This window comes from Protopterus annectens, chromosome 13.part0 (assembly GCF_019279795.1).
Source record: "Protopterus annectens isolate FY-2018-M chromosome 13.part0, PAN1.0, whole genome shotgun sequence".
NCBI classification, from domain to species: domain Eukaryota; kingdom Metazoa; phylum Chordata; order Ceratodontiformes; family Protopteridae; genus Protopterus; species Protopterus annectens.
Genome location: NC_056747.1, coordinates 1,215,862,504 through 1,215,875,708, shown reverse-complemented (window position 1 = coordinate 1,215,875,708; position 13,205 = coordinate 1,215,862,504).

The following is a 13,205-nucleotide window of genomic DNA, read 5'->3' as shown; positions in this document are numbered from 1 at the left end:
GGTGTTTACTAGGCTAATGACCACAAGGGCTTTTTTAAGCCTAGCCATGCTTCCCAGGCATATATGAATAATCCTACTACTTAATGTTCAGATTTTGAGAAAGTTAAGAGGAGCCTGTTGGCCAAGGTAGGACTAACTACTGAGACACATGCCCATAAGTTCCATCAGTATGTCTTTTCAAAAGCTTAGTCATTAGGGGTTCAGTTATGTGAGCTGAAATGTATAGCAAAATACCAGCTACATCCTGAGGGGTACAACAGCAAGGAAACAATGTTGGAATTTGTAGTCATAGTTTATTCATAGACCAAATTAATACAGCATTGCCCACTACTATCAAATGGTTGGTGTGTCAAGTCAGCCCCCAGAACTTTGATGAATTTGAACCCTTCATAGAAAGGGAATTATATTAGAAAATCATATTTAAGCAGTTAAACTGGTTGTTAAGCCTAACATCAAGATGAAGTGTATTTTGTCCCCTATTGTTTGTTTCAAATGTGGGAAACAAGGACACCTAGCCAAATACTGTATGAGAGGTAGGCAGAAGGCAACCATCTGGGTAGCTAGGAACCCATAAAGAGAACAAGACACCAGGAGGCTAGGAATGTAATCACTCTACTGCACAACTGGCAGAAACAGATAACAAAGGATATGATCAAGGTTGATGGCCAAGAACTGTGAGGGATCCCAGATGCATGTAGCATAGTCATACTATTTAGAGCCCCATACCTTTATGAAAAGGAATGTGCAGACCCCCAGAACCATAGAAGCCAAATGCATTTATGTTAAGAGAAGATGCTATCCAGTCAGCCAAGTGGAGTTACAAATCCAATTCGGGACAGTATTATACCCAGTTACTGTAGTGTCATACCTCAATTACTATGTAATTATAGGAAAAGACATCCCACTCCTTAAATAATTGTGGGAAATGGGAAGGGGAAAACTACCAGAAGTATGGAAGGGTCTCACCTACTGATAGAAGAGAAACTACCAACCCTACAGATGAAAGACTGGAAAAGGAGAAGGCAGAGTTCACAGTAACAGTGGCTAAACTAGGTAATGCTACAATGTGTATATATGTCCCAGAAGAGAAGGTAAATGGTAACAGAAGAAGGAGAAAGTTAACTAAAAGAAGGCAATAACCATGGAAACCAGAAAACGAGCAAGAAGGGAAAACAGAGACAAGAGAAAAATTAATGGACCACTAACAGTAGAGAAGGGAAGACAAGGGACAAGGGGGGTTCCCCAGCCCTTTCAAGATGTTATGTTGGCAATGGCCTAGTATAGTACTGGAAAAAAAGAAACCTGAGAGGAAGAAGAAGCCCCTTTTAGAAGTGTAATAGGGCACTGCTGTAGTACTGAGGAAAGAAACTGAAGAGAATTACCTACAGTACTGAAGCATATAGGTAAAAGCTGAAACTAGTCAAAAAGGAGTATAAATTCAGAATATAGAAAGTTTATACTCTTTCTCCATAGCCAAAATCTGGAATACCCTTGCCTTAACTATTAGATCAAATGAAAATCATATATCCTTTAAACTCTCATGTAAGGAATGTCTTTCCAAATTTTGGATCTGCTCCTGCTCAGTCCCAGGGTGATTATATCTCTAATTCTTAATTTCTACTACTCACCTTTGTTCTCGCTTTTTTTTCTCTTTCTTTTCTTGTTTATCCCCCTCTCTCTCCTCTGTTACACTCTACTTACTTCCTACATCATATCTTTACTAATAGCTATTTCTTTATGCTTTGAGAAGTTAACCTATGTCTGTAATACAAATACATATTGAGCATCTTTTATACCATCTTAATCCACTCTGTATTCTTTCTTTACTATAGTGCTTGTACATTTCCAAGGATTTATGTATACAATTTGTATTAATCGAGCTTTTTTCCCCAGGCCTCCACTGAAAATGGGTTCTTTCTGGCCCAGTTGGACTTTCCCCAGTACCCCAGTAAACAAATGTTAAATAAATAAATAAATACATACTCACCAGAGATACTTTCATTTAGAAGACCAAGTCCTGATCCTAGTTATTACTAGTGAAAATACATTGTTAGCTTAGTGGCAAGGTCTGTATGAGGTCATCAAAAAGCTTAATGAGGTAAACTACAGGTAAAATAAGTTGAAAAAAAGATGTTCCAATCAAATCTACCACTTTAATGAATTAAAGCCCTGGAGAGAACTAGAGATCAGTGTGGCAGGCAGAAGTGTAGCCAGGGTGAGAGTGAAGGGGGTAGCTGCTCTGGGCACAAGGTGTTAGGTGCACTATTAGCAGTACCGTTATTCTGATACTGTTCTGCTGCTTACTGAAGTGCTTGCCTCAGCGTGTACTTTTGTAGCAAGTGGTTTGCTAAACCAGTCAGACTTGAACACCTTGTTTTGTTCTTCAACTCAGTTCAGGGTTGAGGGGCAGCACAGAGGTCTTGCTGTTCCATAAGAGAGAGCAGCACCAGATCAGTGAGAACAGACATTTTTTTTATTTTTTGTGCCCCTCAACTTGCGGGGCACCAGACTGAGGAGTGGCATCAGGCACTAGATGAGCCCGCTGTGGCTCTGGTGTTAGGGGTGGGACCAAACATAGTCAACCAGGAACAAGAGAAGTCAATCTCACTTCTCCAGGTAATTCAGGTTGATACCCTCCCTAAGGCCCCAAAACAAGAGGTTCTAAAATTCCTCTTAAGGAACAAGGATACTTTTTCAGCTTTATTTGGATGAACCACTCTTACTTCCTATAACAATCTAATGGTACCTGGGGAGAAGGTGAGTCTCAGGTCTTACAGTATTGCTGAAGCTCAAAAACACACCATACAGACAGAAATAAAAAAGATGCTTACACAACATATGATTGAAAGATCCAGTAGTGAATGGAATACCCTTATCATGTTGCTACCAAAACTGGAGAGTATTGTACAGTTCTGTAATAATTTTTGAAAACTGAACAGCATATCAAATTTTGACATCTATCCCACCCCCTAGATGGAAGACTGGTGGAGCAGTTAGAAAGGCCCATTATGTAACTGCCCTAGACTTGACAAAGAGGTACTGCAAATCCCTTTGTCTCTGGACTCCAAGGAGAAAACAGCTTTCTCCACAACAGAGAGCTTTTTCCAGTACACAGTATTACACTTTGGTCCCCACTGGGTCTTGGCTACATTTCAAAGACTAATGGATAAGGCTTTTTGCACCACATCTGTAAAATAAGCTTTCAATCGAATTGCTTTCATCATCATCATTTTTATCTATATAATGACAGAATAAGCCCTTCCAAAGCTGATAACATAAAACCACAAAAAAACAAAATAACAACATAATGAAGCATAGTCAAAGAAAAAAAAACAGAATTAGCGTAGTTATTTATTCACCGTTTTCACCGTCAACAGACTTCTTCAGAACAGTGGCTTTGATGCCTATGTTACATCAGTTAATCAGATATTTCAAAACCATTATGTCTTATTGTATTTCACTGGTAATTGTATATTTATTACAAATGTCCTCCAAGTCAATTGCTAATTATTATATAGTTATGCAAACTGCAATGTTTATGTACCTGCTATGTGATGTTTGCTGTATTTCCCTGAAGACCCAGGATGGGACTGTAAAGGATCCTATACCAGACCATTCATCTGCTTAACAAACAAATAAACAAATAAAGCTCTCTACTGCTCAAGGAACTTTAGTGGAAGATAGTTAATCAGCACCTCATGTCAGGCAGGTCTTATCAAATGCTAAGTTATTTGACAGCAAACTCTGTTGATTATGCCCACAAAGCACATTTGCAGGACTTAAAGGATTGTGTGTGTGTGTGTGTGTGTGTGTGTGGGGGGGGGGGGTATTGTCTCTTGCATTGCAAAACATGCATATTATCATCAAACGTAGTGGCAATTCTGGCTGCCATACTATTCCAAATATGGTCTCAGGTCAGCTACATACACTAAGTACAGTCAAGTCAAGTAATACAAATAAAATATGATACTTCAAAAATGGAGTGCACCCTATACCTATATGGGTTATTCCTGATTGTATGGAAAAATACACTGAAAAGGACATTACTGTCCACCACCCCCTGGCGCTTCACTCAGCAGAGTGATTTCTATTTCTTACGAGCGGCATTTAGACACGACGCCTTTTTTAATTAAAGAAGTGTAGCATCACACAGAGATAAAATTGTTTGCCTGCCATCTGAACAGCCAATTTCAAATCTTCTGCTCACAACTCTCTTGGCAATGCTTTCACTGTAAATGCAGATGCATTTAGATTGGAGTTAAATCCATCTGCACCCATTATGTCTAGTGTCTCTTATTCAAAGACAAATGCTATAGTCAAGAGAAAAATTGACCTGATCTTTATAGCTCCTTGTTTACTGGGTGAAACAGATATCCTTTCTGCAGCAGCTGACAGTACATAATTTCATTACTCCTGACACAACAGTAGGACAGAACAATAAGTCACAAACATAGAGCCATAAACCTTGCATAATGGAGAACTGCCAGCTCATTCCAGAAAGACTCTTTATTTCAACAGTGTGTCTGCATGTTTGAAAGATTATACTATAGCATTTTGCTTCTGCAAAAAAGAACTGTCTGAAACCCAGTGGCTGCTCTACAGCTTTATTGCATATTGTTTTTTTTTTTTTGTTTGTTTGTTTGTTTTGTTTCGTTTTGTTTCTGCAGTGCATGTTCTCCTTATTTAACTCTGTCTTACCATATTCCTCTACTAATGAAATTAATTTGCTAGTTCTGCATGCATGCATCCTGGTGTTTCAAACTGTTGCTGTGAACATACCTCTCAACCTGTTAGTGCAAGAAATCTGGACAAAGCCTAAAACAATGGGGAAATAAAGGCCTAAAAGTAGGAACAAATTTTAAACATTGCTCTTATAAATTTAGAAAGTTAATAAAAATGAAAAATGGCTCTACAGGGTCCAAACACAATAAGCTCCACACTAGATGCTAAGTATAAAAATGAATTTATTACAAATAAGGTTAAGCATTTTTATCCCTTCCAAAATAAAACAGGGACTTCTTCAGAACAAATAGCAAGCCTCCATAAAATCATTTATTTATTTATATATATATATATATATATATATATATATATATATATATATATCAAACAATTAACACCTCCCATCAATTAATTAACATCAATAAATTTCCATTTAAAAATATTGTGCTGTGTGTAAATATTCTTAAAAAAAATCATTAAGAAGTCAATAAGAATGTGTACGAAATCATTAAGAAATAAAATCAATAAGAATGAAATTAAAACCACCCAAGGCAAGTGAAACATTTTAAAGTGCCAAAGCTCTCTTTTTCAATAAGGGTAACAATGAAAAGCAATCATTCAAGCCTGGTATACTAGTTGCATTCAACTTGATAATCCAATACATCTCTCTAAGTTCTATTTGTAATTCCCACCACCCACCCCTTGGACTCTTTGGCACCACTTCAAGAATCCCAAGTTTAAATTTTGTGAAATCTTGGCATTCTAGGGTATCTTTGTAAACGGCATTACTCAAATGTCCTTTTGAAATAGCATATAAGTGTTCATAGATTCTAGTTCTCAATCTTCTTTCTATTTTTCCCACATAGAAATTTCCACAACCCTGGCAAACAGATATATAAATCACACCTCTAGTGTTGTAATTGCCCCTTCACAATCTAATATTATATGGAATACCTGTTAGTTTTATCACACCCAAATCCAGGATATAGGGGCATTGATTACAACTGCCACATTTTTCATACCTCTAATAGTCAAGGGGGTTGGAGTTGTGCACGTTCAAAAAAATTTTAGGTTTTTCCCTGTTTGATAAACAAAACCCGGTCATTTCCGTAATAAACCAAAAATCTCCAGATTGCCTTTGAAAATATTTCAATTTTTACTTAAAATACTTCTAAGTTCTTTTTCACCTAAACAATAAGGAATAACCATACTCAATTTAAAATTGGGACCTCCATCTACTCTAGATTTAACAGTGACTATAGAATGCTCATTTCCCAAAAGTGGTTTAAACTTTGTACCCCATCCTTCAACTATCTCTTTTGCAACAGAAGTTAATAAATTAATGGGGTACCTTCTATTCCTAAACATCTCAGTAATAGATACCAACTCAGCCTTAAATATGTCAACATCTGAGCACAATCTGGCTGCTCTTACTAAATGGCCTTTAAATATATTTCTCTTAGTATGTCTAGGATGGTTGCTATAATAGTCTAACTATTAGAAAGGTCTTTTTTTCTAAAAAACTTTGAAACAAAAGACACTTACCGATGGTCACATATAGATAATCTATAGAATTTTCCGAGAAGGTAGATGTAAAATTAAAATATGGACAAACTTTTTCAAGATGTTCAACAAACTGAGTTTGGACGATAGATGTTTCCTTCCACAGAACAAAAATATTATCCAAAAACTGAAAATAACAATGCCATGACTGACAATCTCAATGTCTATTGTCAGTATAAAGCTTTAAATAATGTAGCAATGCAGTCGTGCTATTTATTTTTGTAGTGTAGTTGACATTAGACTTATTACTGACATATCCATTTTCAAGTGCTTGGGTACAGAACACACAAGTCTGAGTAAATATGTGTTTAGTAAGTAACAACTCACTTCCCTTTGTTTGTGTTTTTATATGGATTTTGATGGGATGAAGAATAACTGGGTAATAAACATAGTAATATATACCAAACACCTCTTTATATAGCGCATCACTGAGCGACTGGTTTGCGTGAACAATGGCAATGTGTTTGCACATGTGAGAGTCATATTTAATGAATACAAGTTGAACCTGAGAAGTAGTTATGCATATATACTATGGGAAAAATAGCTAACGGATACTATGGTGTTCATACTGCAGTTTATGTGGTAAATGTTGTGTATCAACTTTTATGACATTAAGAAGTCTTGCTATTGCCTTCCCCGTTTGCACAGAGTTAATCAACAAGCAAACACAGTCTCTGCTTAAATGGGAAAATATTAATATTCCTATTGGTTTGCCTTCCTTCACACAAATAGTATCGAGGTGTGTCTGTCAGCACTTTGGACAGCACTGAGTGTAAAAAAGTACACCTGCTGCCTAGCTTTCCCTGTGGCAGCAGGTATAAGAGCAGTGAGCTCATGTTCCGAGCACAAATGACACAGGGTTCAAACTCAGCTCAAGCTATTTTTTTTAAACATGGAGTCAGATGGCATTACATAAGTAAATGTGAGAATTTCTGCAAATGTAAGAAGCAATGATTATAGTGAAGTACCTTATAAAAGTAAATATCAGTAAAGTGATTTATGTCAACACTACACATATGGGTCTGCATTTGTATACATTCAGCAGTCTAAATAACTGTCAGAGTAAATGTTTCAAAGTACTGCCTTTACTATGCTTTAACTCTGAGTTTAAGCAGAATTGCATGGAGATAACCGGACTAGTGCAGATGATGGCAAAAACTCACCAGTTTTAGCCAAAAGACATGAAGAGACATTCACCATCACTCAGCACTGGTGCGTGATACCAAACTTCGAGCAAATGCAGAGGACAAAATGTGAAGGCTTTATTAGGGGGCATTTCTGCCACATGTGTGGTGTGTGATTCTATTTCTTGACCAGAATAAAGGTGTAAAAGTGGCGTAGATAGTAAAGTGGTGAAATGGGTGGCAAGCGGGGGAAGAACAAAGGAGAAGCAATCTAGGAATTTGTAAGACAGAATTAGGAAAGAACCATAGCTATCCACCTCTTTACTAGTGTAATATGAACATGTATATAAAATTGAATGAATTTGGGGTGTCACCACAACACTGCTGGGTGAGAACAATGCAGTTGTGTTATATAGCAAATTGGACAAAATCAAATGTGTTGAGAAAACACATGTGCAAAGTGAAGAGCTATGTAATGGTGCCCATTTCTTTTAATTTTATTTCAAAAAGAGAGGACTGCTGGGGAAGAAATGTAGGAATGTCAGGGTCAGGTACGTAGGGTAGGTGAGGAAGCAGGTGCAGATGAACAGAACAAATAGGACAGACACAGGGATGGTGAGGGACACAAAAGGTTGAGGAATACCATGACTGGGGATAGGGAGGTGACATACCCATCAAGCATAGGGACAGTGAAAATCTAGAGCTAGGTTGCTTGATGTTTGGGTTTTCTCTACATTTCCACATGCAACTTCTCCGGATGGCTGAGGCATGCACCGGTGCTACTTCATGCAACATGCCTGGCAGCTTCTGGCTGGTGACATAATCCCCACCTCCCACAAGGGGACCAATGCACCAGCTGCCAGGGCAGTGCTACCTGATGCTGAGGGCCCAGGTAGTGCAGGGGCTGCAGAGACGATACTGCCAGGTTCATCCCGAATGTGCTGGGTGTCAGTGCAGCAGCCATTGGAGAGGTGGCAGGCTGAGCCACAGCAGTTTCCTTTCTCCCTGTCCTGGAAATCATTATGTTTGTTGTCAGAAAATTATGACATCATAATGGTGTGATCACACATATAAAAATAAAAAAATAGAACAAGGGTGGGGTAAGAGAAAAACAAGAAAAAAGATAATTAGAACCATTTAAGAACTCCTCCCCTACCCCCCTCTATCCCCCTCCAACCTTACTCTACTCCTCCTAACACCTTAAAACATCCTCCCTAACTACTATTCACCTACCACACATACCAAACAATCCCTACTCCAAACACACTTGCTATCCCCTCCTCTCAACCTAACACCCTCACCCTCTAACACTACCTCAACCCTCCTAACTTCCACCTAAAACACCTATAACACCAAATTCTACTTTTCACCTCTAACTTACTAAACTACCTTCCCTCTTAACACTAAACTTTTAATTTTCATATAATAGTTAATATTATAAACTAAAAACTACCAACAATTCCTACAAACAACTTAAAACCTAAACTAAACTATCACCTTTATTTTAACAACCTCAAACAAAGATGGGACATTCAACCTAATCAAACCTAACCATCCAACATTACCATAATAACTCATAAAACAAATATAAACTTAACATCCCACCCAACCCCTTTATCATTCCACCATTTACCCTCTTATCATATCCTCTGCTTGATACCACATAAACACCTCTTATACCATACATAATGTTCATACCAAATTCCACATTATACCTCTTTTTCTTGCCTCCACCACAAGAAATTTTTTCAAAATACCTGCCCACTATAAAAACCGAAATACCTCTGTGCTAGAAAACATTGAAGGCACACAATAACATTGGTGAAAACCTGCACTTATAGCACATTCTACAAAACCAAGATAACACTTTGAAAATTCATCAGCTCTCTACTTTCCATTAAAACAGACATAAACTATAAAAAAAGGTCCAGGTAACATAAACATCAATAAAATCCATATAAAACAAAAAATCCCTGAGAGACAACATTCCAATGGGTAACAAATACAGGATGCTATGAAGCTCTCCACATTGCTAACTAACCATATCTCACAAAAAACCATTTCCCCCAGTATTAACATTCCTTACAAATAAACACAATTATACAACCCACCCCATTCAACAAACAAATTTAATTCAACAAACCCTTCAATTGGATACACCAACATCATTCTCTCACCACTTAGATTTCACCCACATAACCTTGACACAAACAAAGTGACGCATCCCCACATATACAGATATAAAAAGTAACCTCCTACAACCATATACACCTACACTAAACTAACCCAAAGCATTTTAACACTAACCCAACACTTCCAGACAGTAAACAATGTAATTAATCTTGAATACCTAACAGTTAACCAATGTAATTTTAATGGAGACAATTTTAAACCAACTAACAAACATAAAAATGACTGCTAAAAAATCCTCCCTCAATACAAAAATTAAACCTAAACCTTGCTCCTACAAACTCACAATTAACAAAACCTGCTCCTAAAACAACAAAACAAATCCCTGGGGAAATCACAAGAAAACAAAAGAAAACCCGGACCATCTAACACAAAGAAAGAAAAAAAAAATAAATCTATCACAACTCAAAAAAAAACCTCAAAAAAAAAAACTCAATCACAACAAAAAAACCTAACCTTAACCTGAAAACCTACAAGAACTTACTCACCCTAAACCTTCCAGAGTCTCCTCTAAAAACCCTCAACTCCAAACCCTCCTATTAACTCAATACCTCAAAACCCTTTAACTAAAAACCTTAACCAATAGCAACCCCCTTAACCATTTCTAATATACAAACCATACTATCCACTAATCCACTCCACCTCATAAAAATCCCCACCCACCACCTCCCCCCACCCTAATCCAAAAACTAAACTCCACTACCCACACCACACATTCTCTCCTCTCCAAAATCCAAAACCAACCACCCCTCAGCTGACAAACTCCATCCAGCATCTAGCCTCTAGCATCTAAAGCCTGAGCATATAAGATCCCAATAAAATAAATAATAATAAAATAGCTTATCAATACCATTATGTAAAATAGACAACCTAATGAATTAAAAAAAGTCCCTCAAACACCTCTCTCATGCTCTGCTTACCCGTTACACAAAACAATGGAATGTCCAAAAATGTCCTAAAAACCTCCTTAAACTTAAACAAAAACCCAATGAACCCACACAACCTTGGACAGCTTCACAACCTCAACTTCACCTCTTACCTCTTTTTAGAATTTATCAACCAACCTCTACTAATAATAATATCCTTAATCCTCTATAAACTCAAAACTTATAATATATAAAACCTTTTTGACATGGTTCTCCAAAGCATCCTTCTACACATTATAAAGTCCCCCACACTCTCTACACATCCCATCCAAAAGTTCACTAACTAAAATCAAACTGACAGACAGCAGGCTGTACTCTGGAGAAAACAAAACATCTTACTAGGCTCCACTCTATCTCAAATCCTACCTACCTCACTCTATTTGCTCCGAGGCTCTCCATTAGGCCATCCTCTTTCCATTCCATTTACATCAATGATCATTTTCCTATTCCACCACTCTCATTTATTCTCAGCACACTCTCCTCTCAACTTCAATCTGCCAAACTTCCTCTCTAGACACAAAGCCAAACACAAACACAAACACTTTCAATACAAAAGAAAAAACTAAACTCAAAACACTGCCTCTACTAAAACTCTAAAACAACTAACTTTACACTTCACTCACACATCTCACCACCCCACCCTTATTTCCCCTCATCTGACCACTAAACTCTAAACCCTCCCTTTCTCCAATTGACAACAACTTTGACCCACACATAAATTGATAAATACAAAAAACAAACAGAAAAAAATACTCAAGAAAATAATAGAAAAAAACAATAATTCATTAGCTACATCCACTATAGCTAGAACTCTATTACCTCTACCACCTACTCTCAACCCCATCATTACTCTAACCTCTCAGCCTCTCCAAACAAATCTCAACAAACTAGCTGTACAATATCTAACATTTGCTATTAGCTCATATAATAACTTAACATTTGCAACTCATCTAAAAAACTATGCTGGCTCTGTAAAAAACTTAAGGCTGGCTTGAACTTCTACAACAAACTCAAAAGGCTACCCACTCCAATTCTCACTCATCCCTCTCTAGCTTTATTACACCATATAGTAATCTTATAATCCTATAATATCCTCAGTTAAATCCTCAAAAAAAAATCTAATGTAAAAATATCTAAAAATATAACATAAGATTCCTTTTTCTTGTTCTCCCTTGTTCTCCAACTCTATGGAATCAATTACCACCCCAATCACCTGATCCGACCTTTCACCTTTGAAAAACAACTAAAACCTAAAAAACTCTAACCCTTGGTTATGCTAACCTTAACCCTGACCCTGACTAACAATCTCTTGACCTTCTGCCTTCTCAAATTCCTTAAACTCTAAAACCTAAACTACTCCCCTATCCTTACCTTAATATATAAATTATATAAGTTATCTATCAAACTAAAGAACTACAAAAAAAAAAAAAAAAAAAAAAAATTTAATTTTTATTTTTTTACATAGAAAATATATATATCTCTATAATTATTATTATTGCTGTTTAAACTGTTTGTCTTTTTTATGTATGCATATATATGTTGTTCTCAATTTTTTTCTTTATTGTGTGTTATTTCTCTGAGTTTTTCTCCCGGGCCTCTACTGAAAATGGACATATATCCAGTTTAAAATAAATAAATAAAATAAATAAATTATATGTCACATACAATAAATTATTACAATAAAAGTATATTTTTACTTTTACGTTAGCTATACTTTTTAAAAAAACAAAATAGGACCGAGCATTGTTCCAAATAATCCTTGCAATATGCATATATTGCATATATGCTTTTAAATATAATACAGATTAAGTTAACAACATGGCCTTTATGCCAATTTTGTTGAAATTAATATTAAACATTTGTTTTTTATTTGTATGTATTTGTTACTTGTGGGATTTGAACCCATAACATCTGAATACAGTATTACACCTGACTCTTACACTTACCTTCAGCTACAGAATAAAGCATGCATGTTTGCTTTTATAGTTAAGATGCGAATGCTTAATTTGCTAGTAATGTAGGGAAAAGCAATAATTTTAATAAAATAATGTTAAATGGTTCTGCATTCGTACCCCTTGCTTCTCTGAGTCTTTCTAATCATTCACCATGCTAAAAAATAAAGAATCAGAGAAAAAGATACATAAAAGCATTATGCATACCATTCTTGGCCATCTACAGCGTTCTACATCAGTTAATGTTGCTTTATCTATATAGTTACACAGCTGTGGGATCCAGCAACTGGTTGGGTTGTTTCTGTTTCTGCCATTTCAGGTTGTTGTAAGGATGGCTGTATTGCTCCCCAGTGCAAGGAATGCCAGTCACACAGCAGACAGCCTTGGCTAGACTGTTCCAAGCCTCAGATTTATATTGAGACATGGTATAATCTCCCTGCAGCAACCTATGGCTTTAGTACTTTACGAGGAGTGCAATGAATATTCTCAACTCCTCTAACCCTGTCTTTGAGCTCTGAATTGGGCATCATTCTTGCCAGCCCCTGCCACGTCTGCATAGGTCATCCAGCAACAGTTAAAGTGTTTTCTTGCCAATCTGTGATACTGCCTTCTATGGCCAGTGCACAAACCCACACAACCATGCCAATTGCATTTGCGCGATGGTACACACAGAGAAACATTGCCAGAGAGATAGGCAGTTTATGAAATAGGAAAAGTAATGTGACAGT